Genomic DNA, 24,983 nt, shown 5'->3' on the forward strand with positions numbered 1-24,983 from the left:
CTGGAGCCTGCTTCAGATTCTGTGTCTCCCTCTCTCTGCCCCTCTCCCATTCATGCTCTGTCTCTCTCTGTCTCAAAAATAAACGTTAAAAAATTGATAGGAGTAAGGCTCATGAACTTCAAGTTCAATGATCAAGCTACAAAGGTGTACAACATTTCCTCTTTTAAAAATTATTTCTAAAAATCCGTGTTCAAAATGGTGGCCAAATTTCAAGGACTACGAAGTTGGTTCTTAGGGACACAGGAGTGTCACAGAGTACTCAAGTCAAGGAGGAAAGGTAGCTGTGAGGAATGCCGCAGATTCTGTGTCAACAGAAGAGGGGGGAGGGAGAGTTGGATTTTTTTTTTTTTATCTTCAATTTTGCTGAGAAAACTTCTCAGAGTTTCAATTTATAACAGCTGTTTCACAGATATGTAAGCATGGGAAACATGGCTCACTGGACCAAGGCCTGTGAATTCTCACCTTGAACCAAAGCTCATTTCAGCTTCTTAACCAGTCACCACCCTGTTTCATGCCTGGTTTCATCTCAGCAAGGAGCATTTGCTCTAATGCCACTCAGTGTGGTAACCGAATAGTTCAAGGGCAGTTGTAAGCAGAGTCGGACTATGGGGGAAATGTAATCCGCCCTAAGTGTTGGCGGAAGACATTCCATCCACCCCCAAGAAGGAAACTACTTGTTCAAGAAAAGACATCAGAAAGCATAAACTACCACAACACACACAACACACACACACACACACACACACACACTCACACAGCAGAGCTGGCAGCCACATCTTAGAAGTAGGAAGAATTGACCCAACTCTACAAGACGGTAGTTTTCCCAGCTAACTCTTGCATCTCAGAAATCGCTAGCCCTCCATGCAGCTTAACTGGATGCTAGACCTGCGTTTTGTCACCTCAGGCAATAAACAAAAAGAGGGCACCAAGGAGAAACAACCCACACTGCCATCGTCACCACACATTATACATTCACGTGTCATCTGTTCAAACCCGTAGAATGTGCACCACCAAGAGTTAACTATGGACTTTGGGTAATGATGTATCAATACGGGTTCACCAACTGTAATAATGTACCACCGTGGTGCGGGACAGTGATAACGGGGGAGGCTGTGCCTGTCCCCACACACCTCTGTCTCCTCCTCTCGGTTTTGCAGTGAACCTTAAACTGCTCTAAAATAACACTGTTAAAACACACACACACACACGCACACACACACACTTCCATTCTTGCTTTTTGAATCCAATCAAATGTTTGTCTCTATCACTAGGCTGGAACCTCCGATAATGCCAATGACAAGATATTTAGTGGGCCGGTGGGAAAATGGAACCTACCTTACAGACAGTTCCCAAACTTCTTAAGCTTGTTTAAACTTGCTATTGATTTGGCAAATAAATAAATTGACCTGACAGCAGTCAATCTTTAATAATCATAGAATGAAAACAGACTGAGAAGTTAAACTTTTCTTAAGTTTATTTATTTCTTTTGAGAGAGACAGAGAGCTTGAGTGGAGGAGGGGCAGAGAGAGAGGGAGAGAGAGAACCCCAAGCATTGATTGTGTGGCCATTAAGATATGATCGCACAACAATGGCACTGAGTCAAGACGGATGCGAGGCTGGAACGCACAAACCGTGAGATCATGACCTGAGCCGAAATCAAGAGTCAGATGCTTAACTTCAGGTGCCCTTGAAGTTAAATTTTTTGCTCAAAGGAAAGCGTTACAAGGAAAAGACAGTGGGTAGGTGGGAAGCAGTGTGAAACTTATATTTGTTTTACATACACGTGTAAAGATGCAAGTATATCCACCCAGGGATGTACGCTATCTTTTAATCTCTACAAAGACACTCCTCTGCTGTCGGGAAAGTTTTCTTTTGAGAGTTGGTAGACTTGGATTTGCACGCATGTCCCACTGGTCCCCTCGGTGCCTTACTGTGCATATCTTTAAAGCAGAGTACTGGGACAATGTGAAGAAGTCTTTCTTGCACAGCGCAACTCTCCAGTGGGTGATCGTTCTCGAATCAACTGAGCTCAGAAGGCTTGTTCTTGAATTAATCCAACTTTCTAGACAAATAATACATAAGGTTCCATGTGAGTATTTTTTATCAGTAAAATAACGGATTTATGGTACTTTCTATTATTCAAATTGTTACACCATTTAAAACATTAAATCAAGAGAAGAGGCAAAAATGATTATGCAGCTGTCAAGGTACGATTGCACAACAATGGCCTTGAGTCAAGATTGGGAGGCGGTACATCCTGTGCTGGCATGGAAGGCTGATTTATGACAAATGTCCAACATAGTGGTATTTGGAGTTCTTTCCCCAGTTAAAGTGATGGGGTTGATTTTTTTCAGGACCTACCATTAGAGTTCCAACTTAGCACGTCTCTTGTATTTCTGATTTGACTCTAGTAGAGTGCAAAAGAGAGAGGAGGCAATGTAATTCCTAAGTGCCCTTGTACACAGGAAAATAGAGTGTGTTTATGATGAATGTGTTTATGCAGAGCATGTCCTTATGAAAACACATATTTTGAGATCACCTTCTTCTCCTGCTTCATAAGACTTAAGAGAACTAACCTATATTGAGTACCTTCCACGAGCCAAGTATATTATAGACAATCCCTTAAGTGTTCACAACTAAGTCAAGTAGATATGATTATTTCCATTTCCCCATCCCATTTCCAGATGAGAAAACTGAAGCCACGAGGATAAAATCAGTGGTCAATGTTACCAGACAACTGGCGGGAGAGCTGGGGTAACAAGCCTTGCTCAATTACAAAACCAGAGTACCTCCTATCATACATTCTTGCACCCTTTTCTAGCAATATCGGTTGAAGTTCTGTCTTCTCTCATTGCCTTTTGTCAAAAAGTAACAATTAGATACAACCCCCCCCCCCACACACACACATACATCTCTCCATAAATGTCCATATATGAGTTACAGGGTAGTATAGCGGTGAAGTGCATGAACTCTGGGACAAAAACTACCTGGGTTCACATAACAACGCTGACCACCTGTATGCCACTCAGCAAGATGCTTAGCCACCTTTGGAGTCATTTCCCCATTAGTAAAACAGCTATGCTGATTGCGCAATCACTAAGAATGGTGTCTGAAATATTTTAAGTGCTGCGCCAGTATTAGCCACGACTGATATCAGTAAGGGCAGAACTCTTGGATAATATTTCTCATTCGGTATATTTTGGCTAGAGTAGTCTGGACGATTAAAATTTAGTGCTACGGAGGCAGAGATTAAAATTGAGACAGACGCATAAACCCGTTAGCTTCCTTTCTGCTCTATGCCCATAGGTTCCCTAACCCCACTCAGCTATGTCAGTGAGTATCATGGGTCAAAAGGGCTCCCTGAATCAGAACAATTTGACACTCCCAACAAAATACATGAGTTGAGGATCAGAGAGTAGGTTAGTCATGAAATGGAAGATGAGCCCTCTACTGTGGTAATTTAAACTACTGACTTCAGGCACCTGTGTTTACAGCAGCATCGTTCACAATAGCCAAAAGACGGAAACAATTCAAGTGTTCATCGATAGATGAGTGAGGAGTCCCTGGGTGGCTCAGTCTGTTAAGCCTCCGACTCTTGATTTCAGCTCAGATCATGATGTCATGGTCTGTGCATGGAGCCCGATGCGGGCTCTGAGTCTAACAGCACTGAGCCTGCTTGGGATTCTCTCTCTCTCTCTCTCTCTCTCTCCCTCTCTCCCTGTCCCTTCTCCACTCTCTCTCTCTCAAAATAAATAAATAAACTTAAAAAAAACAGATGAATGAAGAAAATGTGGTCTAGCCATATGATGGGATATTATTCAGCCTTAAAAAGGAAGGAATTCTGGGGTGCCTGGGTGGCTCCGTCGGTTGAGCGTCCGGCTTTGGCTCAGGACATGATCTCACGGTTGACGAGATCGAGCCCCTCGTCGGGTTCTGTGCTGACAGCTCGGAGCCTGGAGCCTGCTTCGGATTCTGTGTCTCCCTCTCTCTCTCCGCCCCTCCCCCACTCATGCTCTGTCTCTCTCTGTCTCAGAAATAAATAAACATTAAAAAAATTAAAAAAAAAAAAAAGGAAAGAATTCTGACACAGGCAATAACATGGATGAGCTTTAAGGATGTTATGCTAAGTGAAATGAGCCGGTCACAAAAGGACAAATACCGTGTGATTCCAGTTATATGAGATAGCTAAATTAATCAAATGGACAGAGACAGAAAGTGCAATGGTAGTTTCCAGGGGCTGGGGGAGATTGGAAATGAGGAGTTATTGCTTAATGGGTACAGATCTTTGTTTTTACCAGAGAGAGGGATCTCTGGGGATGGGTTGCATAACCATATGAATGTCCTTAACACTACTGAACTGTAACTTAAAGATGGTTAAGATCATAAATTTCATGTCACGTGTATCTTACCACAATGAAAAAAAAAAAAAAAAAAAAAACCAATACTGATTTCAGTGAAACCAACTCTAGCTGCCGCGGTGGCCCCTGATTTAGTGGGACGGTGTTCTGTTACTGATCTATGAGGTTATCTGAAATCGTCAATGCGTTTTCTCATCAGCAGCCAATCTCACTGACACACTGCAGCTGTTGTCTACGCTCCACACTCCAAACAAGAGCCTGGGCCACCCACCCCTTGACCTTTGATTCTTTCCTAGGGGAGCTACAAATATGACTCTTGTATTCAAGGGTACCTGTGGAGAAAACGCAAGTGTGTGTTCCTAGGTGGCCACCCTGTTGAATCCCCTTACCTGTGGGAGGAAAGGCAGGAGTAGGAAAATCTACCTTATAGAGCAGTGGTGTTAGATCACATAATTGTCAGACGCGATGTTTCTATTTCTGATGGCATCGTTGGAAGTCTAGGCACCACCCCAGGGTCTCTGCATCTGCACCCATGTTTTTGCATGGTGTATGAATGTGAGGTTTGAGGTTTGGAACTTGGGTAATTAGCCCAAGAAAAGAATGGCGGAGTCTCTTAATTAATTAGGACCTATTTAGATTTCTATGGTCAGTGGCTTCAATAGGAATCCTTTAGCTTAGACTTACGGCCTATGGAGTTTTTTAAAATGTGTTTGAATTTCACAAGTACGTGTGAATGACGTATCTTTTAGTCTTCCCAGTTGGGAGGAAGGAGAAGGGAGGATAAACATTTTGTGTTTCAATACAAATGAGAGCGACCTTCAGGGCCAGCATATTAATTAACAAATGATTATTCTTCATAATAGTGGAATAGTGTAAACAGGAATCTATTTTAGTAACAACAATTCCTTCATTCAGACATTACCATAAATTCTTTACGCTTCCTGACTGCCTACATACTCCCGTGTGTGTGTGTGTGTGTGTGTGTGTGTGAGAGAGAGAGAGAGAGAGAGAGAGACAGTGTGTGTGTGTGTGTGTGCGCACGGCGGGGGGGGGGCACCTATCATGTGGCATACTGAAGTGTAATTTGAAACAGCAGCAATTCAGAAAGAATTCAGAAAGAATCTTCAGAAAGAAACTTCATTGTTTTTTTTTAAATATAATTTATTGTCAAATTGGCTAACATACAGTGTGTAAAGTGTGCTCTGGGTTTTCGGGGTAGATTCCCGTGGTTCATCGTTTACATACAACACCCAGTGCTCCTCCCAACAAGTGCCCTCCTGATGCCCATCACCCTCTCAATGCCATTTTTCCCTCTCTGTTTGTAACCATTTTCCCCTCCCCTTCCCCCATGGTCTTCTGTTAAGTTTCTCAAGATCCACATATGAGTGAAAGCATATGGTATCTGTCTTTCTCTGTATGACTTATTTCACTCAGCTTAATACCTTCCAGTTCCATCCACGTTGCTGCAAATGGCCAGATTTCATTCTTTCTCATTGCAAAGTAGTATTCCATTGTATATATAAGCCACATCTTCTTTATCCATTTGTCAGCTGATGGACATTTAGGCTCTCTCCATAATTTGGCTACTGTTGAAAGCGCTGCTATAAACCTATGTATCAGCACTCCTGTATCCTTTGGATAGATTCCTAGTAGTGCTATTGCTGGGTGGTAGGGTAGTTCTATTTTTAATTTTTTGAGGAACCTCCACTCTGTTTTCCAGAGCAGCATCCAGATGGCTAACAGACACATGAAAAGAAACTTTGTTTCTGATACCTATCACCCCCACCACTACAAGCTTACTTCAAAAGGGCAGCTGTCAAGAAGTCTCTAGTTGGCTTTACAGAAAATGAAATGCAAAGTGACTGGTGTTTGACTCTGAATGTCTCTTGATTCAAACCATCTTGAAAAGTAGAAGCCTCTCTGAAAACTGAGTGCCACCTGTTAACTGGAAAAGGGCCAAATGACCTCTGACCGGACTGCTGCCAGGGAGGTTTGGCCACGTCTGTGATTTCCATCAGCATCCGCCTTCTCTGGCCCTTCAAGAGGCTGGGGCAGGCCTTAGTTAAGGAGGGGAAGTAGCTTTCAAAACACTGAGATTAAAGAAGTACCAGAATCAAACAGCTTAGTACAATGACCGATTCTCTTTCGCACGATCCTCAGAGCTGACCTGTCCTTGGCCTTCCGAAAGGTTGCTTCCAGAATATTAAGCCGTCAGGGTACTGGGGAGAAGCCACAGCAAATGATGAGGCCACTGGGTGGGAAGACTGGATCTTAACAGCAAAATCAAAGTGATTCTGCCTGTCTTTAAGCCTCCAGAATCGCAGATAGGGCAGCACCGGTCAAGACCGAGCCATTGCCCTAAGAGATCTCGGATCACTGGTTCTCTTCTGAACTTGAGAAACTGGAAGTGGCCTTGCCAGGAACTATTTTAGCAGGGGTCGCAACGTTTTACGAGAAGAGGAAGCAAGAGCTTTAAACCAAGTTTCCCTTTTGCATTTCACCGAGAACAGGTGTTTGCTTTGCTCAAGGGAAGACTTCCCCAGGGCGGGGGATGTCATGCACAGCTAAGAGCCGCGGTGGGAATGCTCAGCTGTCATACCTGGGATTGGTTCACATCACCAGTGTGATATCACTCCAGTGGCTGTCCCTGAATGTGATAATAAACACACGTGTGTTTTATTTATTTAAACACACGTTTAATTAATGTTTATTAAACATCTCATTTAATTTTCATCGCAATGCTATGAAATAGGCATTATGGTCCTCACTACAGAGATGGGGAAATTGATGCTTAAAGGGCTTGAATAAAATGTTAAGGTGGCAAAACTAAGTGGAGGAGTTGGGATTTGAGCCCAGAAAGTCCAGAGCTTTGCTTTCAGTCACATTTCTACAAGATGCGTGGCACACATTGTATCAGTGGCACAAAGTCACTAAAGAATCCTGGGTGAACATCTGCCAAGCCCATCTGCTAATTTTCCTCTTCTTTCCGGAGCTGACCCATGAGCCTGGAGGTGTGGCACTGCCTTCCTGCCACCTGACCCGGAGTCTCTCTGCTTCGCTGCTTTCGTGTCCTTTCCAAGATTAACATTTTACCTACCTTCTTTCCACGACCTCCCCCCCCCCCCCCGCCATGACCAACGCCCTCGACACTGTGTCCTGAATAATAGAATAGGGCAAAAAGTCTTTACCCATGTTTCTGAGTAGAACGGCTATCACTCCGTGGGCTTTTAGAGGGGCACTGTCTATGCAGCCTTAGCTAACTGCATGGTGTCTTCTTTAACCAGAGCTCCACAATATCAAATCTTTTTCACAATGACATAAGGAGGAAGAAAAGAGTCACTTTAGCTGGTGACGATCTGCTTTCTCTTTCCAGTTTGTCCTGAATGCCTTTCTTTTTTCTCTTCTAATGTTTCCATTGCTGGATATAAGAGGCTACACTGTGTTGCTGTGTTCAAAATAGATGATAGATAGATAGATAGATAGATAGATAGAATAAATCTAGAGAGATTTAGATATTAAGATAGAAGTAGGTGTTACGATATCAAGACATGTATGTATGTGTATCATTAGTTTGGGTTCCCCCAGAGGCAGCCCTTAAAATAAGGATCCAATGCAAATAGCAAACACTGGTAAAGGAAGGGATAAGAAACAGAGAAGGGAAGTAAACTAAAGAATAATCAAGCAACTTCCCACTGAGGGCAAATGGAGCTTAATTCCGTGGGGGAATGCTGGGGGATTGTGTAAAACTTCCTACCCTATGGCTCAGTCGGTTAAGGGTCTGACTTCAGTTCAGGTCATGATCTTGTGGTTTGTGAGTTCGAGTCCCACATCAGGCTCTGTGCTGACAGCTCAGAGCCTGGAACCTCCTTCGGATTCTGTGTCTCCCTCTCTCTGCCCCTCCCCTGCTCGTGCTCTGTCTCTCAAAAATAAATAAACATTAAAAAAAATTTAAAAAAACCCCCAAAACTTCCTACCCTAAGTGGATCACTACCATCAGCTCAAGCTCCAGCCCCAAATCCACTGAATCAGAACGTGAATTTTTAACAATATCCCCAAGTGATAATCTATGGAGTGCTAGGGCAGAATATGCCTCAACATTAAAGTAACTAAGGGGCAAGAAAGCTGTGAGATGTATCCTCACCTGACATGGGTTGTGAGCGACTTCTTGGGGTTTGAATTCTCGGGCACTTACGGCTCAGCCTTTGCACAAGGCAGAACATCAGTGCTCCAGTGGCCAGAAAGAAAGTCCTCAGACAATGAAAGGTTTCTTAGATATAAAGTTTAGATTGAATTTCATAATGATCACCACCACAGCTGTAGTGCTGGTTCAACATTAAAGACCCATTTAGTAGAGTCAGGTAAGCAGCATTTCATGTAGGCTACATAAAGCTGTTCATTCACCTAGCTGGGAAACACCAGCGTCACCATTTACTTTAGAGGCATTAAAATAAATGTAACATTGTATTTTATCAGGAGTTATTTCAGGCATAGGCCATGAGTGGGGTCAGGAAATAGGTCTCCAAACTTAAAAAAAAAAAAATCCTAAATAAATTTTTAAAATTTTGAGAGAAAGAGAGAGAGTGTGAGTGCACGCGGGGGAGAGGGGCAAAGGGAGAGAGAGAGAGACAGAGAGAGAGAGAAAATCTCCATGCTCAACATGGAACCCAATGCAGGGCTCAATCTCATGACCCTGGGATTATGACCTAAACTGAAACCAAGAGTTGAACGCTCAACCAACTGAGTCACCCAGGCACCCCTAAATAAGTTTGTATGTTTAAATAATGGGATCATAGAAAAGTATGCATCCAAAATTTGGGGACACAACAATATATATTTATTCTAAGCTCAAAGTATATGCTCAATACTTCAGCGTCATTACATAAACTACAAAATACAAACGAGTTAGCTACGTTTCCTTTGCTACATCTTTTGCTCAACACAACACCGAATGAATTTTAAAATGTTCAAAATATTGTAAAATTACATTCATTCCTCGTTTATCAGCCAACTCTCAAAAAATGAAACATTAACGCGTACGGTATATTCTTAGCATACATTAAGTAATGAAACCCTACAAAATATGTTCTTCTTATGACCCTTTCTCTTTGTTTCTCTCTCCTCTGTCTGCCCTTTAATTCCAGCCATTGACGTGATGAAGTAAGTCTCTGAAATAAGTCTTCCCTGGGTACCCTGAGCATAGCATTTTCCATGCACTTCCTCACATTAAAAGTTAGCTGCCTGCTAGAGAATAAAACCTAGTGAAATCCTGCTTTTGCACAAGTGCTGTCTCTGGTTTCATGAGTTGTTTCTTCTCTGGCAAGGACAGTGAGGAAGACATCAGAGGCTTTCGATCATGCATATCTTTTTTTTTTATTTCTAAAAAATGTTTTATTATTTTTGAGGGAGCGAGAGAAAGAGAGAATGCAAGTGGGGGAGGGGCAGAGAGAGGGAGACACAGAATCTGAGCTGTCAACAGAGAGCCCTACACGGGGCTCAAACTCATGAGCCATGAGATCATGACCTGGGCTGAAGTCAGACACTCAACCGACTGAGCTCCCCAGGCACCCCAGTCATGTCTGTCTTTATATAGCACGGTTGACAGACTCACTGATATTGAAAAGAAAAGTTCTGCCAAATTTCACAATTCATTCCTCATTCTATTCTGAATTTCAGTTAAACAAAAAAAGCCACCTTAGAATATCAATTTGGGTATTTTCCTCAAAGAAATAGATTCTCCCTGTCCCCGAAGCGTGTGCAGAAGATGATTTGTAGAGACGTAGAGGTGGGCGGGGGTCACGTACCAACAAATGATGCATCTGAGACCAAAGCTGCCAGTGCAGAATGGGATGAAATCTTCAGGATGAGAGTAAATCCGAGAAAACCAAAGATCTGAAACTAAGTGGGTTTGTATCAGAAACTAGATGGGTTCTAGACCAGTGCTCTCCAACAGAGATGTAATGTAAGCCACGTACACTATTCTAAACGATTCTAAACGTTCTAGTAGCCCCATTGAAAAAGCGAAAAGAAGCAGATATAAAGTGTATCTAACTACTATCTTATTTAACCCAATATGTATAAAATGCTATCATTGTTAATATTCATGAAATACATAGTGTTCTCCTTTTTTCATACCAAGTCTTCAAACTCAAGTGTGAAATGTCCACTTTGTAGCACATTTCAAGGGCTCAGCGCCACCTGTGACCACTCGCCATCATGCTGGTCAGCTCAGTTCTAGACAACCTATTAATAAATTCAATTGCTTTTCAACTATTTGCGGGATCCTTAACAGCCAGATCAAAAACACTAGCTGTAATCGTGTAGCCAAAGCTTCATTTTTATTATAGTGAGGTCTGACCTCTTTCATTTATACTTAGAATTCCAGCTACCTCACAGACTTTTCTCTAAGGATTGTTTTGTCATCCCATTCAATTTCACATGCTTTCATTCATTCTAAACACATGTTATGAGCAGTACCTCCGTCCCCCGCCCCCCAACACACACACATAACCTGAATTATCCTACCCTCTTACCCAGGGAATTGCTTTAAATTAGAAAAATACTTTAATTCTGATTCGCTTTTTAGCACGGAATGCTCTGCTTACGAATGCCATCGGTGTAAGGTACCAAAAAACCCTCATGTCAAAGCTTCCACTAAGTCTTTGTGTGGCCCGAGGAGAGGCACCAAAAAGCAAATGGCAGATGTTAGAAAAAGTTACATGTACTAGGGCTCATTTTTTTTTTTTTTTTTTTTTTTTTATGTGCTCTGGGTCTCTGGTCAAGTTCTGGAATTAGGAAGGAGACAAAGGGCGGCCTGTCACTTCAGTGCATAATCATATATATCGCCATCCCCTCAAGGGAGCAGTGAGAGCACACTATACTATGTTGTAATTAGCGAAATGTTTCTCATCCCTAGCATGGATCTTGGTCGTGATGTTTGGAAAACTTCATGTCTCTCCCGAGAGAATAGTTACTTATGAGATGACCCAGAAAGAATAAGAATAAAGCAAGTTTGTGCATTACACTACCAGGGAAATCTCAAAGAGCACTGAACCTGGAATGCCAACATTTGTCCCGAACTGTCCCTAAACAAAAACCCTGTCTCCCAGTGATACTCTGGCTTAATTGGGGAAACGTCTTGCTGCAAGCGGTTGCCCTGAGGATCGCATTGGTTCAGGTGTGCATATGGGTGCAAGGGGATTCTAGGACATTCCTGATGCCAGTGAGTATGGGGGTGCATTTCTCCAAAGGGAAATGAAGGTTCACATTCTTGTGGTTTGCAAAAGAAAGCCCCCCCTTCAGGGGGACATCGACCTGAGAATTGGGGGACAGGGCAGGGCACACTGGGCCTATCTGTGAAGGGCTTAACCCTCTGAGTGATTTTCTCTTGGACCAGTAAAACCATCTTGTAAAGCATAGGCTATGAATGCCTCCGATGTTGTATTCTTTTACAGCTTTTCCAATAAAACTCTCATGTGATAGAATAAAGGCAGGACCAGCTACATTATTTGCAGGGCCAGGGCAAAATGAAAATGCAGGAATCCTTGTTTAAAAAAAAAAAATTGGGGCGCCTGGGTGGCTCAGTCGGTTAAACGTCCGACTTCAGCCAGGTCACGATCTCGCGGTCCGCGAGTTCGGGCCCCGCGTCGGGCTCTGGGCTGATGGCTCAGAGCCTGGAGCCTGTTTCCGATTCTGTGTCTCCCTCTCTCTCTGCCCCTCCCCCGTTCATGCTCTGTCTCTCTCTGTCCCAAAAATAAATAAAAAAATGTTGAAAAAAATAAAAATAAAAATAAAAATAAAAATTAAGAATTTCAATACAATGTGGCACATACCTACAATGAAATATCGTTCAGTCTTAGAAAGGAAGGAAATTCTGACGAATGGTCAGGAACGAGCAGCATGATACTAAAAACAAAAGAAAAATTTTAAAGCAGTCAGAATAGGGGTGTCTAAGTGGCTCAGTTGGTTAAGCATCTGACTTTGGCTCAGGGCCTGATCTCGTGGGTCACGAGTTCGAGCCCCAGGTCGGGCTCTGTGCTTACAGCTCAGAGCCTGGAACCTGCTTCAGATTCTGTGTCTCCCTCTCTGCTCCTCCCCCATTCATGTTCTGTCACTTCCTCTCTCTCAAAAATAAATAAAAACATCAAAAATTAAAAAAAAATAAAAGCAATCAGAATAAAAGGTAGATTACCTTTTATTAGACTAAAGGCAGAATTCTCATTAGCATTACAAGAGACCAGAAAGCAACAGAATAATGCCTTCCAGTAATGGGAGAAAGTGGTTGTCAACCGGGAAAGTTCCATCTAGCTCAATTATTATTCAAGAACAAGGCGAAATAAAGACAATTTCAAACAGATCGAGCCTGACAGTTTACAAATCACGGACTTTCCATCACTGAGGGAATGAAAAAAGGATGTACATTAGTAGGAAGGAAACTAATCCCAGGAAGAAAAAGGGGCATGCAAGAAATATTTTACAGTTTTTCATTCTACCTCCATTGTCTCTTATAATTTTTGTTAATTTTCCATTTCTTGTTTCCTCTGTGCTACATTCTGAATACTTTCTTCACATTTTTCTAGTTTGCTAATTCTGTATTTAATTGCTAACCCTGATCTGTGATGGTTAGGATTAAGTTCAGGTAAAGTAGTAGAAAAACCCGTTTTTGCCATGGCTTTAAAAAAAAAGAAATTCAGCTTTCAGTCAAGATGGAGTAACAGGGGACTGGATTTGTTCTCCTGTCTGGGGAGGAAAGAAACACAGACAACACCTATAAGGAACAACAGTTTTCGGGGCCCCTGGGAGGCTCAGTCGGTTAAGCGCCTGACTCTTGGTTTTAGCTCAGGTTATGATCTCACGGTTCATGAGTTTGAGCCCCACATGGGGCTCTGCACTGACAGTGTGGAGCTTGCTTGGGATTCTCTGTCTCCCTCTCTGTCTGCCCCTCCCCCAACCTCTCTCTCTCAAAATAAATAAATAAACATTAAAAAAAAGAAGCAATAGTTTTCAAGACTCTGGACATCAGGTAATAGAAGATAGTGATCCTGAATGAAAAGGAACAAGAAAGGTAAGTCCTATGATCACTCCAGCTTGTTGCCGTGAGCGAAGTCTCATCTCGGGCTGTGTCACCAAGAGAGAGAGCTCAAGTACAGCCTACTGGAGTCTGATTTGAGACTGAGGATCTCAGGAGACCAAGACAGAGAGAGGTCGCAGGACAGAACACTGAGGGGAGGAGAACTGTGCACAGACGGAAACGCAGAACTCCACAGAAGGTTCTCCCGCAGTAGTCAGCTGAGAAATAATCGCATGTGTGTGAGGAAACCATCTGAAACTAGAAAGCGAACAACTCGAAATGGTCAGAGGAAATAGCTCCTGAGCTCACACAGGCCGAGGAATAGTGCCCATTCCCAGAAGTTGTATTAAAAAAAAAAAAAAAAAAACGTATGATTCATGGGGCACCTGGGTGGCTCAGTCGGTTGGGCGTCCAACTTCAGCTCAGGTCATGATCTCGTAGTTTGCAAGTTCAAGCCCCGCATGGGGCTCTGTGCTGACGGCTCGGGTGCCTGGAGCCTGCTTGGGATTCTGTGTCTCCCTCTCTCTCTGCCCTTTCCCTGCTTGTACTCTGTCTCTCTCTCTCAAAAATAAATAAAACATCAAAAAAAAATTTTTTAAACCCTCTGATTTGTGAGGCGTGGGGTAGAGTACATGGAGAGGTGGCTGAAGGAGTTCAAGAGATACAAACTTAGAGTTATAAGATAAATAATTCTTGGGATGTAATGTGCGGCATGGTGACTGTAGTTAATGCTATTGTATGTTCGAAAATGGCTGAGAGCAAATCTTAAAAGTTCTCATCCCAAGAAAAAATTATAACTGTCTAGTGGTGGATGTTAACTGAATTTATTGTGGTAATCATTCAGCAATATAGAACTCAGGTATAATATATATGATATTGTATATATGACATACTATACAATTATTATTACATATTATATATATAATCCTTATGCTTACACCCAAAGCTAATACAATATTGTATGTCATTTATATCTCAATAAAAAGAGAATAGACCTGAATACCTCTACATCTATAAAAAGAACTTCAATTTGTAGTTAATAAAGAATATTCTAGGGGCGCCTGGGTGGCGCAGTCGGTTAAGCGTCCGACTTCAGCCAGGTCACGATCTCGCGGTCCGTGAGTTCGAGCCCCGCGTCAGGCTCTGGGCTGATGGCTCAGAGCCTGGAGCCTGTTTCTGATTCTGTGTCTCCCTCTCTCTCTGCCCCTCCCCCGTTCATGCTCTGTCTCCCTCTGTCCCAAAAATAAATAAACGTTGAAAAAAAAAAATTAAAAAAAAAAAAAAAAAAAGAATATTCTAGGCCCAGATGGAGTATGGGGGCAAAATATAGATCTGATATACGGTTTTCACTGTCTAGACTTCTTGCTTATTTTAGATTCATCTAACGCATGAAAGACAATGGGACATTTTCCAAGACTAGTAAGAGCAACATATAAGTAGGACTCATGAATTCTACCAAACATTTGCAAATAATACCTTTTTTACACAAACTTTTCTAGAAATTAAAGAGAATACTTCCTAACTCATTCTATAAAGCTAAAATTACTTTGATAAAAATATTACAAGACAGGAAAACTTTGGATCAATACTTCTCCTTAACTTAGGTGTAAGAATTCTTTTTAAAAATACAACAAATCGAATGTAAAAAATAAAAAGCATATTATGAGCAAGTGAGATATATATCAGGAATGCAAGGTTGGTTTAACATTTTAAATACTATCAATGTAATTCACCAAACCAAAAAATAAAACCCACATAATCATCCCTGCAGATGTAGGAAGGTCTGACAAACCCAACATCTGTTTCTATTAAAACCTCCTTAGAAACTAGGAATAGAAGGGAACTTCCTCAACTCAACAGAAGACATCTACTGATCTACAACTACCATAAAACTCAATGGCAAAAGACTGAATGCTCTTCTCGATATGAAGATAAAGATGAGAATGCTTGCTCTCACCCCTTGTATTCAACACCATATTGGAGGCTCTAACCAGTGTAATAAGGCAAGAGGAAGAAAGACAAGGCATCATTTTAAAAAGGAATAAAAGCTTTTTGGGTTTTTTTAAGGCAACATGAATATCTACGTAGAAAACTCAGTGTAGTCTACAGGAAAGATACTAGAATCAATCAGTTAGTTGAACAAAGTTTCGGTATACAAGATCAATATACAAAAGTGAATTATATTTCTGTAAACTAGCAATGAATAATTGAAAGATCGAAAAGCAATGACATTTACAATAGCATGATACTATGTGATATTTAAGGATAAATCTGGGGGCTCCTGGGTGGCTCGGTTGGTTAAGCATCTGACTTCAGCCTAGGTTATGATCTTGCAGTTCATGGGTTCGAGTCCCTTATAGTATTGGGCTCTGCACTGACAGCTCAGAGCCTGGAGCCTGCTTTGGATTCTATGTCTCCCTCTCTCTCTATGCCCCTCCCCTGCTTGTGCTCTCTCTCTCTCTCTCTCAAAAATAAATAAATAAACATTAAAAAAAGGGATACATCTGACAAAAGAAGTGTCCTGGAAACTATGAAACCATGCTGAGAGAAATTAAAGAGGGATGAAATGAATGGAGATATGTATTTTGTAAGTCAGAGGACTCAACATTATGAAGATAATCAATTTTCTCCAAATTGCTACATACAATCAGTGCAATCCCAATAAAAATCCCAGAAGCCTTTTTTTTTTTTTTTTTTTTTTTTTTGGTAAAAAACGAAAGCTGATTCAAAAATTCATTTGGAAATCCAAATGACCCAGAATATCCAAAGCAAATGTGGGAAAGAACAAAATTGAAGGCCACTAATTAATTTTGAGTTATAAGGGCATTCGAATGGCAAAAGGAAAATGAACACTCAATAGTAAGCGTGCCCAAAGTTTGTCCAAATAAAAAGATGTGAAACATCTGTTGTGTTGAGATGTAGTAATTAACAAAATAGATTGGTGTGGCATCACATAGATTGGCAAAGGACCACATAAACTGGGCCCAATAAACACTTGCTGGATATAATCAAAATTGGTCAGATAGTAGTCTTGAAGGTTGAGGACACATTAGAAATTAGCTGCTTTCAAACTTGATTAACACAATTTTATTCATTTATGTATTATTTTTTACCCCACTCACTTCTTCAAAAGACTTGAAGTAGCTGGTAATTAACTAGGAAAGTAGCCAAAGACTTGTTACCCAACATATATATTTTTTACCCTTGTGTATTTTCCTAATTTGTCTTTCATCAGACTAGAGGTTCCTGAGTGCCTTCCACTTTACAATACTAAGTAAAACATAGATCTGATATATGGTTTCCACTGTCTAGACTTCTTGCTTATTTTAGATTCATCTAATGCATGAAGGACAATGGGACATTTTCCAAGACTAGTAAGAGCAACACATAAGTAGGGCTGTCGTCATAGTCCTTCTTGTGTTAGGAATTTTCCCGTCATTGTTCCAAGAAGGCAAACACTTGGGAACCACACTGCAGGAAATGAATGGTTTCATGTAAATAGCCATTTGCCACACAGTCCAAAGCATCATAAAGTGTCTTACGATGATGCATTTCCTACTCAGCATCTTCCCTTCCTGAAGAAAGTTTGATCCTTTCTAGAGGAGAAAATGGTGACTGGGGATTTACATTGCCTCTCGAAGAGATTTTCTCCATGTTTATGAAAAATTATACTGGCAATTAATGATGCTTAACATTAGGCATTACGGTGATCTTTTAGGTGCACTGCTGCTTTTAATAGGAATCAAGAAAGTCTTTCATGTGTCGTGAAAATGCTGTAGGTTGATGAGGGGGAGTGTCTGATCCATGGGTCGGATGTATGCTTGTTTGGGATAGGGAACAGCACTTTCCATTTGAATTTTAAAAATAATAATAAATGTGACCAACTAAAAGCACTATTTACTTTCTTCCAAATGGGCAAGGTAAGCATCCTTATCTTTTGGAGAACTTGGATACCGGACAATTAAAGGCTTCCTACCTTTGAATTCTGTTCTCATTTTTATGTTGCCTATAGTGGCCTTTCTATATACAGATAACATTTCTTTCTGCCTCTCATCGACTGTTGTTCAAACTCCCTAGGATGTTTCACCAGGACCTTCACGAGGACCTTCTGGTCCTTGCTTACCTCTCCAACTTCATTTTTTTTAATCCTGCAGGAACACACACATATGTGCATGCTAGCCTCCCTCTCTCTGCTATCTCCATCCCACACTTCCTGATGAGGCACCACATTCACACCTAATAAGGTGGTCATATGGAAAGCATTTCAGTTCCATAATGGCCTAGGTTTCCACCAGATGTTGGGCCTTTGCCCATGTTGGTCTATAGGCTTAAAATATTGTTCCTCATATACTCTTTGTTATGGACTGCATGTTTGTGTCCTTCCCCCTGCCCCCAAAATTCCTATACTGAAACTCTAACCCCCCAAAGGGCAGTATTCGGAGATAAGGCCTTTGGGAGATGATTTGGTTATGAGGGTGGAACCTCCAAGATGGAATTAGTGTCCTTGTAAGATAAGGAGGAGAGCTAGACCTTTTTCTGCCATGTGAGAATATAAGAAGGTAGACCAAGAAGTGGGTTCTCACCATAACCTGACCATGGTGGTACCCTGATCTTAGACTTCCAGTCCTCAGTGCTGTGAGAAACAAATGTTTGTGAGTTAAGGCTCCCAAACATTGAGTAGTTTGTTTTAGCAGCCTCAACTAACACTGTCTTTGTTTGGCTAACTTCCACTGAACCTCAATTTCAGGTTACTGGGCACTTCCTTTGAAATGCTTTTGGTTGATCCTGCTTGTCAAGATTAGGACTCCTTGTATGTTAACCTATCCTTGCCTACCATAACACTTATTTCACAGTGTTTTGGAGCCACTGTATTTTCAAAAGATGGCCACACCTGTATCCCTGATCCCACATGCTTTTACCCTGCTGTCCTTCATCAAGAGGTGGAGGGCAGAAGTTGGAGGAGCCTAATTCTCCTTCCCCAGAATCCAGGCTGGCCTTAGAAGCCAATAGAATATGGTAGAAATGATGGTCTATGTTTTCCAAAGCTGGATCAGAAAAGGCCCTGAAGCGTTTTTGTGTTACTGTCTCGACACTTGCTCTGGGGGAAGCCAGTTACCGTGTGAGAAGCCCATCGCCCTAAGACCGTTACACTGGAGAGGACACTTACATGTGTTCTCAGCTAACAGTTAAGCAACAACTGCCAGCCAAGTTAGTGACGACATCTCCGGCTAATTTCAGCCCCTGGCCATTAAGTCATGCTCAACACTGCGTCTTCTCAGCTAAGGTCCAGACGTCGTGGGCTCCCGTACCTTGTTTAAATTCCTAAGCTGCAGGGCCATGAGCATAAGAAAGTAGTTTAAGCTTCTAGACCTGGAGATAATTTGCTACACTGCCCTAGTAACGAAATGACAATTATGAAATGGAGGCTCACTTACGTAGGCTGCAAGATCCCACACCAGACTCTACAAGCATGAGGACGAGGACTATATCTGATTTGTTTACCATTGTAGCCTCAGCTTTTAGCTCAATGCCTGGCACATAATAAAGGGCTGGATAAGTAATCTTAATGAAATACGTAAATGAATGGAAGGATGCACGCCATCTTCCTCTAGCTTTGGGCTTACCCACGTCTTGCTCACACCCGAAGTTTGGTGATCTAGTTATAGTCGTTTGCCCAAGATCCTGCATTTTTCTTATCTGTGACGTTCTATATCATTAATTCCCACAGTGTTCCTCTTGACCGTTCCTTGATTAGCGTTTGGAATGATGAAGTGGCCCAGAGAAAGGCCTTGGACCAGGTGGGTCTCAGGAGGCCCGTCTGGTACAGCCCCCAAGTGGTCCTCCTTTCCCCAGAGGGCGTGAAGTGAGGAATTACAAGAAGCCAGTAACCCTCCGAGGCCTGTGAACTTGACAGTGGTCTCCATGAGGGTGCAGAGACGTTCATTTGCCACATACTGCTCCTCTCTTTCTTCTGACCCTCCCAGGGCGTGGGGATGGAAGAGATTATAGAGAGAGAGCAATCCCACCAAGAACATCATCAACTCTGTGCTCCAGGAGTGTTAGCTGGTGGGGGGCAGGAGGCCGAAGGTGAGGGGTAAGGAATTCAGGCACTCTGCTGTATGAGATAATATCCACGCCTTAAAAAGTCTGTCATCTTCCCTCTCCACCCAAATCTCTTCCCTTACACATGCTCTCAATCTCTCTCTCTCTCTTTCTCTCTCTCTCTCTCTCTCTCTCTCTCTCTCTCTCACACACACACACACACACACACACACACAGCCAGGAGGAAGCCTAGCATCCTGAATCACCTCTGGTTGTATGTAGAATGGGCATAGCCTTCCACACTTAGCCCAGTCATAGAGATAAAATAAAAATAAATAGAATAAGGAGAATAGAAAGAGAAGGGGGAAGAGAAGGGAAATAAGGGCTTTTATTTCATGTTTGCTATATGCCATGAAATAAAATACAAGCCTCTTTGCGTAATGCCATTTCATTTGAAGCAGCAATTCACAAAATAGGTCTAATTTCTAATTTGCAGGCAAGAAAACTGCTGTTCAAATTGTTTAAGTAACTTACTCAGGATTGCATAGTAAATGTAGAAACCAGAATTTGCAGCCAGATCTGGCTGTCTCTAAATTCCATGCTCTTTCCATTCAACTGGTCTACAAGGGGGTTCTATAAAAGTATCCCAAGTATCTAAATAGCCCACAGGGAGAATGTTCAAGAAGGATCACGACATGGGGTCACGTCGGTTCTGACTTTGTGCGGATTTGGACCCCATGTTACACCACCTGCTTGAATTCTACTCCTGCTTACACAACTACCTGGGTGTCTAAACACAGCTTGGAACTCCTGGATGATCTAGAGTACAGAGTCTTGGCTGCACCTGCAAAGAATTCAGGCTATGAGATTCCAACACAGAGCATTGCACCATAGAGGAGATGGTTGAGAAATCTAGCTGATGGCTTCCAGCCACACATTGCTTCATACCCAAGAATGCATTTCTGTTTCTGGCAAAAGACAAGTGACCTTCCACGATCCATTCTGGTCAACCACATTAGCTATTCTGATCATAGCAGCCACTGTGAACTGAGTTGGTTTTCTAGACTCCCCATTATACAGTGTATACACCAGCTCCATTTGCTAGGGTGACACAGTCAGTGATTTCTTCAACGTTTACAATAAGTGATAAGAAAACAAAGGACCACAACAAAGTGCCTTGGTGCTGGATCAAGTCACTCAAAGATCACAAGGAATTCTCGAAAGCGTCCTGTTGCTACCTTGAAACATGGGCTTGGGCTGCTGAGAACGTGGCCAGTGGTCTCTGACTGTCAGCCACATTCCAGAACCGTAAAACGAGGAGTGACCTTCCAGCAATTTCTTTTAATTGTTTGCTTTATTTTTCCTATTCAGCAAACATTTCCTGAGCATCTGCTTGGCCACTGACCCCTATCGAGGACACCAAGATGTAGGGAATGTGATCTGTACCTTCAGAATGTTACAAAATGTTGGACAAAGGATAAGTAATCAGCTAACACATGCCCCAGGGTTTTGTTGTTGCTGTTGTTTTCACTTGAGACATTGATTGCATTGGTAGGGGATTAGGGAAACGGTGGAATGAAAGATACAAAGCTTGAAAGGGAGACTGGACATTGCAGGTGCCAGGACCCCTTAGAACTCCCCACTCTCACCCTCACAGTCCATAGACTCTGTGTCGACTTTTTCATAATCCTTCTCTGGGGTGGCCCAGTCTTGCCTAAGAACATTCCTGAAATTCAAGGGAAGCATGTGGAAGGGAGCAGTCTATTCCAACAGGTAGTTACATATTTTATTTTGATCAAGGGTTTACTCCGGTTTGATTCAGTTCAACCTTTGAAGTTCCATTGTGACCTAGACATTAAACTACAGAGCAGAAATAAATGGTCCTATATCCTGAGTTTAGCTAGCTCCTCATACCTAGTGATTATAGAAAAGAAGTTACATATTTCAGCAGATTGCTTTGTCATTTACGACCCTTTTTTGGGTCAAAATATAATTGCTCATAACATATGCATTGTGATTTTTAGTTCTCAGAGTCAGAATATATGGTCGAGTATGTAATTAAAATTGACGACAACTTACACATCAGTTACTGTGTTAATAAGTGGTATTCAGGCCCTTCCGTTTTAATACATCTCATATGGTCACTTTCTCTGAATGTTGTGGAAAAAAATTAAAAACCTTTCTCTATAAATCCTACTTTTTTTAATGTTTATTTATTTATTTATTTTGAAAGAGGGAGAAAGAGAGTGCACACACTCATGAGCAGAGAGAGAAAGACAGAGAGAGAGAGAGAGAGAGAGAGAGAGAGAGAGAATCTCAAGCATGCTCCGAGCTGTCAGCACAGAGCCTGACTCGGGGCTTGATCTGAGCCAAAATCAAGAGTTGGGCACTCAACCGACTGAGCCACCCAGGCCTTTCAGCAAATCCTACTTTTTAGAATATAATGTAAGAAGTTGAATTTTACCCTCAGAGCTGCTTGACTAAGCCATGTTACTCTATCTTTGGGATGGAAAATTCTGGAATTCCCAGTGGTGATGGTTTACATTAACTTTAGGGAGAAGGAGGGAATATAGGAGCAAGTGAGAAAGAAATAAAAGAAAACAAAACTTTAGCTCCAGAAGAAAAGACAGAGGTGGGTAAGGGAATTTAGAAATAGGAAAGAAAAGACAGAACGCTATTAGAAAAAAAAAATCTGAATGGCAGCCTGATTTATTATAATTCATCATATCTTCACTCATATCCCCAAAATAGGATTCGACGTAGCTCTAGGCAAATGGCATCAAACACCAAAAGCAACAAATGACTCATAATTTAGAAAACCAGTTGAATGAGCTGTAAAAAAAATGGGTCCAAGTTTATTTTTAGAATTTCATAGAGCGGTTTTCATTTTCTTTTAACAATACGTCAGAATATATAATGGCGTTCTCTAGGGTCTGAAAAATATATTTAAAGACACTGTGAATTCTATTTTAACACGGTACACTTCACTTTTGATTTTTTTTTAGTTAAGTGCAGAGAACATTACAAAAGCACTCCGTAGTACCCTAATATCTTTCCAGTCGTCGAGAGTTCATTGTCAACACCCCCAGCTGTGGTCTGCTGTATGTGGTGGTCACATTTAACGGGCTTGACTTTACTGAGTCTGTGTTTTTATTTCTCCACCAGTGCCTTCCTCACTTGACTTTCAGCTTATAGTCATTCACCACATAAAAATACCAGAGCTAATAAGATGATTGGACGAAAATGCAGAATAATAACCATGTAATATGTAATGTGCCATAAATGCAGTGGACACATATTATATATTATAGCAAAACCTTGGTAATTGCCTGTCTGGTTTAATTTTCAGCTGAGTAAAGGGAAAACATTCCAAGGTTGCACTATCTTTTTCTCTGGTATTATTATTATTACAAATATCTGTATTGGTCAGGGAACCACATGAATCCATCACTGAGTTTGATAGTTTTCAAAGATTCTGGAATTAGAAACTAACCTAAGGTAAAACACTTAGCTGTGCACAGCTTTCCAGAGTTTTCTTACTTTTCTCATCCAAAATGAATTTCAAGTTAACCTTTAAATAATAAGAAACAAGAGTTCCCTAGGAAATTGTGGGGTAGCTAAACCCCAGGGTAGGGAGGGGGTAGGACACAGGGTGAAGACATTATGTTCTTACTTATCCCTGTTAGCAGATGGTTTTAAAGACGAACGGCCTTGGATCTTGGAGTCTTTCCTCTATGCGTGTGGAGAAGGAGACATCATGATTTAGGAGTCGGGGTGGGGGGGGATAGTAAAAACTTGGGCAAAATTCTGGTATGTACCAATTCCAACCTCTCATTTTTCCCTTTTTTTTAACCCCTATCCCCCAACTTAAAGTCCGAGGAGAACTTGGCTTGAGAAGGCAGCTCAAGGTTTCTATAACCATCTAGTGGGTACGCCAGCTGCTAGAGATTTGGGGATAAAGGACCCCGCGTCCCTGTCTGCAGATAATTTAGAGTTTAAGTGGAGCTGTACTAACTCCCCAGGACTGTCATTAACAAAGCACCACAAAGCTGGGTAGCTTAAACAATAGAAATTTATTCTCACACAGTCCTCGAGGTTAGAAGGCTGAGACCACGTGTTGGCCGTGTTAGCTCCTTCCCGGGGCTGGGAGGGAGAATCTGTTCCACTCTGTTCTCCTAGTTTCCACCCTAGTGGGATTGAAAAAGGATATTGGAACAGTTAAAAGAATACAGCTGACCTCTGAACAATGTAAGGGTTAGGGGCGCTGACCAGTTGAAAAGTATAACTTTTGATTCCCCCAAAGTTTAACTCCTAAGAGCCTACTGCTGACCGGAAGCCTTAACAATAACATAAACAGTCAATTCAAACATAGTTTATATGTTATATAAATATATTACATATATTTAAAATATTAAATATACGTATTAAATATACATATTGTTATATGTATTATGTTCTGTATTCTTACAATAAAGCAAGGTAGAGAAAAGAAAATGTTATTAAGAAAATCATAAGGAAAATACATTTACAATACTGTACTGTATTTATAAAAACAAACAAACAAACAAACCTTAACACTAGGGGCACCTGGGTGGCTCAATCGGTTAAGCGTCTGACTTCGGCTCAGGTCATGATCTCACTGTTTGTGTTTGAGCCATGTCAGGCTCTGTGCTGATGGCTCGAAGCCTGGAGCCTGCTTTGGACTCTGTGTCTCCTTCTCTCTCTGCCCCTCCCCTGCTTGTGCTCTGTCTCTCTGTGTCTATCAAAAATAAATAAACGTTAAAAAAAAATTTTTTTTTTAAAAACCCACATGTGAGTGGACCCACAAGTGCCATTCAAGCCCATGTTGGCCAAGGGTCAAGTGTACAGTAAAAGATTGTAATTACATACTGGAAATATTCAGTGAATATGGAGAAGAAGGGTGGTATATTTAGAGATAAGAGCAGTTTTCTATTCAGCAAGTACAGTTTGTCTTGGGCAGTTCAGGCTGCTATAACAAAGTGCCCTGCACTAGACAGGCACTTACACAATACACATTTGTTTCTCACAGTTCTGGAGGCTGGGAAGTCCAAGATCACCCTTCTAGAAGATCCAGGATCTGGTTGAGACCTCTCTTTTTAGCTTGTAGGTGGCTGCCTTCTCACTGTGTCCTCACACAGTAGACAGAGAGCAAAGCTCTGGGCTCTTCCTCTTACGAGGGCACTAATATCATCTTGCGAGCCCCACCCTTATGACCCCATCTAAATCAAATTACCTCCTAAAGGCTCCACCTCTGAATACCATCACATTGGTATTCTATATGTGAATTTGGGATGGGGCACAAACATTCAGTCTATGATACACCTTCTGCTAATGTTAACAGGAGAAATGAATGCACAACGCAAAAGAACCGACCGATAAGGTCTTTTGCGCCTCCCCGACCCCCACCCCCGCCACCCCAAAGCCCATGGACTTGATCAAAATAAACCACAAGACTGTGCTTTAGACAATCCAGTGTGTGATCGGTTAGCAGGGCC

At 41.7% G+C, this 24,983-nt stretch overlaps 1 long non-coding RNA gene across 1 annotated transcript; it reads right to left on the reverse strand.

Annotated features, from left to right (window-relative positions):
- Nucleotides 1–45: 45 nt before the first annotated feature.
- On the reverse strand, nt 46–24,084 carry LOC123608037. Its single transcript, XR_006717059.1, has 4 exons — nt 24,038–24,084; nt 21,117–21,193; nt 12,188–12,260; nt 46–2,062 (listed from the first exon to the last, which is right to left on the reverse strand). It is a non-coding gene; the product is annotated as an uncharacterized LOC123608037 (long non-coding RNA).
- Between the last annotated feature and the right edge of the window lie 899 nt (nt 24,085–24,983).

This window comes from Leopardus geoffroyi, chromosome B2 (genome assembly GCF_018350155.1).
Source record: "Leopardus geoffroyi isolate Oge1 chromosome B2, O.geoffroyi_Oge1_pat1.0, whole genome shotgun sequence".
Taxonomy (NCBI): domain Eukaryota; kingdom Metazoa; phylum Chordata; class Mammalia; order Carnivora; family Felidae; genus Leopardus; species Leopardus geoffroyi.